This window comes from Echinops telfairi, unplaced genomic scaffold, assembly GCF_000313985.2.
Source record: "Echinops telfairi isolate 266 unplaced genomic scaffold, ASM31398v2 ScPeMD7_1;HRSCAF=3_0, whole genome shotgun sequence".
Taxonomy (NCBI): Eukaryota; Metazoa; Chordata; class Mammalia; order Afrosoricida; family Tenrecidae; genus Echinops; species Echinops telfairi.
This window is the reverse complement of record NW_022103896.1, coordinates 23,060,715-23,065,622: the sequence shown is the minus strand read 5'-3', so window position 1 is coordinate 23,065,622 and position 4,908 is coordinate 23,060,715. Positions and strand designations below refer to the sequence as shown.

At 39.6% G+C, this 4,908-nt stretch overlaps 1 pseudogene; it reads left to right on the top strand.

Annotated features, from left to right (window-relative positions):
* The first annotated feature begins 4,285 nt into the window (after positions 1-4,285).
* LOC115869092 lies at positions 4,286-4,431 on the top strand (annotated as a pseudogene).
* The last annotated feature ends 477 nt before the right edge of the window (positions 4,432-4,908 follow it).

Sequence of the window (4,908 nt, the reverse complement as noted above, 5' to 3'; positions counted from 1 at the left end):
AACTCTACACACCCTTTCTAATTGTAACCATGGTGTGTCCCTTTGTTCTAATGGGATTGCTGCCTCTTGGTCTATGTACAGATTCCCACAGGAACGCAATCAAGTGTTCTGGAATTCCCTTTCTTCACCATGTTTCTCATAATATTTTATAATCCACAAAGAAGTCTGGCTCCATTCTTACTTGGTTTGAGCCTCATAGTTTCAATTTCCTTAGCAAATGCCTTTGTTCACTGAAGAATGGATTCTTGTACTCATGTCTATCGGCCAAGCCTCAACAGTTTGAACCAAAGTTACATTCTGTAGGGAAAAAAATAAATACATTTCACAGCATCATTTATACTGCTCACTTGCAAGTATATTCCGAAATGGAGCAACTAGCCAACCAATTTAATAATTCAATGGGAGACAGTAAAATACAAAGGGCTATTCTAGGTCAGGGAGTTGGGAGAGTTCTTATTGTAGGTTGCTGGCAGGCTGCCAGTCTGAGCGCATGTTTATATAGTACTTGCCCAACGCTCTTCTTAATCTCAGTAAATGAAAGCTTTCTCTAATTTTCAAAGTAAATTTCCGATGTTTCCTGATAGGCCTCCAAGTTACTCTCCCTCTCTCCAGCTCTCTGCGTGTCCTGGTATTTCTAAGAAAGAGGGTCTTGGCCTCCTGGCCTGGTTCCCGCTGGAATAACTGCCCTCAGTCTCCTTCCTCATCCACTGGACACAGAGTGTTTCCTTTCTTCCTGTCCTAAAATAGTGGAATATTGCCCCAGGGCTTGTGGCTGTGGCCTTCCTCCCCCGACACATGAGGGCGCACTTCAGTCATTTACGCTTTGCATTACTCTAAGCCTCGGACTAAAACTTCCTTTATTACTCAGTGTAACCACAACTGATTCTGAGCATACAAGGTCAACATGCAGCTATTTTATTTATAAACCTGGCCCTTGTATTACTCTACAAAGAAGTTGCGTAATTGTATGAAATATAACAAAAATAGAAATTAAATTAATATTATTTTAATGCTCCGCACTTATGATTAGAAAAACTATTCTTGAATTCGTAGTAATGTGTTGGTATAACAAAAGGCTTGAGTATTCAGCATGACTTTTGAAACTCTTCTTAATACAGCAATTCAGTAATGCGCCTTTCAATTCCTTTCAGATATTTAATAGTATCAATATTCAGGGCTAAAAATATCAGACACAGACACCCAAGTATTTTTGACTGTGATTAAATTGTCCTGCTTACTGGTTAAGTGTAAACTACGCAGGAGTTTTAGTTAAAATAAAGTTAGCAAGCTCCCATCTTCCTCTATGTCACCCATTTTTTGTTTTTGTTTTTGTTTCTTGCAAACTAATTGAAAAATACAGTATTTTTATATTTTGCACAAATGGGCTTCTAAACCCACTGAAACTCTAGACTTTCGCACAAGTTAAAACATTCCGTTACCATGGTTTTTAATGTGCAGATATAAAAGGTTTTGTAGACAAAACACATAATCATTTTTGGCAACAAAAGAACATAATGAATGATCTAGTTTATAAACTCCTCTCTTTAAAATGCTTTCTCCATTGCACACACACAAAAGGTCTCTTGATAAGCACTTGTTCCCTACATATTTTATAAACCCATAAAACTTTAGGAGCAGGTTAGCTGATTTTTCAACATTATCTGTTAGACAGCTTTTGAGGGCGAGTCACTTGACGGCAATCTGGAACACTTGCGATTTTGTTAAAGGTAAAAAGCAGCATTGTAAGTGAGCAAGTTATATTTAAGTCTGACAATTCTTTGGGGATAAAGTGGAAATAGGATCATTATTGCAAATCCGTGAAGTCCAAATCATACACACTTGGTATTGTATCATTAAATTTCACATTTCTATTGTCTGTTGTTATTACCCTTAAGTGAAGTAGAGTCTGTTTTTCTATTGATAGAATAGAACTGGCCCAATGATGAGGCTTTCTACTCCCATAAAGTGTATATAATCAATGGCACTGAATTATACATGTAGAAGTTGTTGAATTGATGAACATTTTGTTATGTATCTTTTTGCCAAAATGGGGGGGGAAATTACATGAATAACATGAGTACAGTGGGAAAGAAAATGTTCTAAAAGAGATCGTACAACTCTTCATGCTATGGTTGAACTAATGAGTTGGATGATATGTGGATAACGTGCCAATAAAACTGTTTAAAAAAAGAAAAGAGTAACAGTCACAAAAACCCACAGCTGCAGCTCTTCCCTGTCCTATCGGGCCACTATATGTCAGGACTTACTTAATGGCAGTAAGTTTAATCTTTAAGGAGCCCTGGTGGCATAGGTAGTTACACATTGGGCTGCTAACCACCAGGTCAGCAGTTCAAACCCACCAAGCACTCCTAGGAAGAGAGAAATGTGATAAGTGGTTGAAAGCAATTAAGTTGATGTCAGCGCATAATAACCCAATGTGATAGAGTGGAAATACCCTGCAGGGTTTCCTCCGCTATAATCTTACGGGGAGCAGCTCGCCAGATTATTTCCTCCCACAGAACGACTGGCTTCAAATTGCCAACCTTATGGGTCGGCAGCTAAGCACTTAACCATTACCTCTCCAGGGCTCTTTAACTGTGCTGTAGCTTATTGTTCAATAAATGAATATTTTTCCAAAATTAACACACCAGTGCAAACTAGATATGGAAAGGTATTGTGTGGCAAATTAAAGCCCAAAAAAAGCAGCATTGTTGTCCAATCAGCATCAAGGGCTTCGTGCTCCCGCCCAGAAATCCATAACTGTCATGCGTGATCCAGGATGAATGACAACATGACCTAACCATGGGGTGCAACCCATATATTAACATAAATAACGTTTACTTTCTTAACTTTCAGATTTAAAAATATGGAAATACATTGTTTTCACACAACCATCTGATATCCATTGATCTGACTCAGTCTGATGGTTTCAAACTTCATAAAAGTCAGTCACACGGGACTTAAGTTAACAGTGCGCACTGCTAGGTTAGGACCTCCAAATGTCTAAGTCAATAGAGCTGTAAGTACAACCCAGGAATCTCCGTTTATAGCTATTTCAAAGTGATTCTGTATGTTTTAAACATTTCATTGGCGCTTCATCCAATAAGTGCCAATAATTCAATAGTTCAACTAGATCAAGAAGAGTTGTACAATCTTTACCACGATCAATTTTAGAACCTTTTCTTTTCCCCTATACTCATTGAATTTTTCCCCATAGTCATATTCATTGGATTTTTTTTCAATTTTGGCAAAAATATACACAACAAAACATTCCCCAATTCAACAACTTCTACATGTACAACTTAGTGCCATTGAGTATGCTCTTCGTGCTGTACAGCAGTTACCATTAGCCCTCTTCAAACTGCCCCGCCGCCATTAACATGAGCTCAGTGCCCCCAAACAAACTCTTCCTCCTTCACCATGGTAACCATAGGTCACGTTTGGCTTCTCTTCTTTGCTGATATAATATTCACCTGTCATACACTCCCGTAGTTAAACCGCTTCTAAAACGAGTTGTGTATACATCATCACGATCAGCTCTAAGGTGCCCTGCCCGCTCCGGCATCCACTGATCGCTCCCCAATTCTCCTCCGCCTGCCCCTGATGCTGATTAAGTGTTCTTCTGACCAAGGTTTTGGGGCTGTTGCTTGTTAATTTTCTTTTAACTTTTGGTTGTGTTTGGTGTGAAAATGGACGGATCAAGTTGCTTTTCCACTCAACAATTCATACAGATTTTGTTTTGTTTTGTGACATTGATGGCCACCCGCACAAGGCAATGTTACTCTTCCCACTTCCACCCTGTGGTTACTGTTTCCATTGGTCCTTCTTCCCTATCCTGCACCACCTTCAGAGCTTTATCCTGGATCTCATCATTTGTTAGTTTCATTTAAATCACTTGGGGTTCAACCACTTGGGGTTCAACCCAGCCATCACCACCAGACTTCATTGACACAGAATGGAAGCCCAGCAATGCGCACTGACGGAGTGTCCATGGCAGGCCAAGGCCAAGAAAGCGAAACCACTACCATCAGCTCCATTCCAACTCTTAGCAGCCATGCACGATAGTACAGAAGTACTCTCCTTTGAGTTTCAGAGACTGGAAACCTTTTCATTAACTAATTAACTGGCAGTTAACATGTATATCACACCATTCCATAGTTCAACCACATCAAGTGAATCTGTGCATCTTTAAGGGTCCAGACAGCCTCATCTTTCTTCCTTGGAGTAGTTAATGGGTTTGAACCACTGACCTTGTGAGTAGCGGTGCCTAATCTCTAGCACCATCAGGATTCCAGGCAGTGTGCAGAGACAGCCTCCCCTCTACAGACTCAGACAGGGACTAGTCTCAAAGAAAAAAGCGATTTCCCCAAATGTGGGGAACTCGACTGCATAATTTGTGGTAGTGGGGAACTGCATTCGTGCTATCCCCTGTTTAAAAAAAAAAAGTTTTACTCGATTCAAGTCTTTTCAAATGTGTAAGGCATCATTATGAAAACCACTAAATATTCTTTTATACACAAGTCAAAAAAGGTAGTAATTGTAAAGTGAAAATCTTTGTCACCTTGGTCCCAGGAGAGGGTAAAGTCAATGTCCTGGTGAAGGAGTCAGCAAACTGACTTCTAATCACAGCTCAGCACCAACTAGTCATATGGACTTGAGCAAGTTATTCCATTTTTAAAAAATATCTCGGCTTCCCTAAACATAAAAATGAGGGGGTTGGACAGTATGATCTATGTGGTCTCTTCCAACTCAATTATTCTGATTCTCTCTGAACCTGGACAATGAGCATAGATCTCTCCCCCAACAAAAACAAGATGCATTTTCAAATAGATCTTTCCCCCGACAAAAACAAGATGCATTTTCAAATCACCAAAAAGATAAGAGTTTTCAGTTGAAGTCTGCATTCTT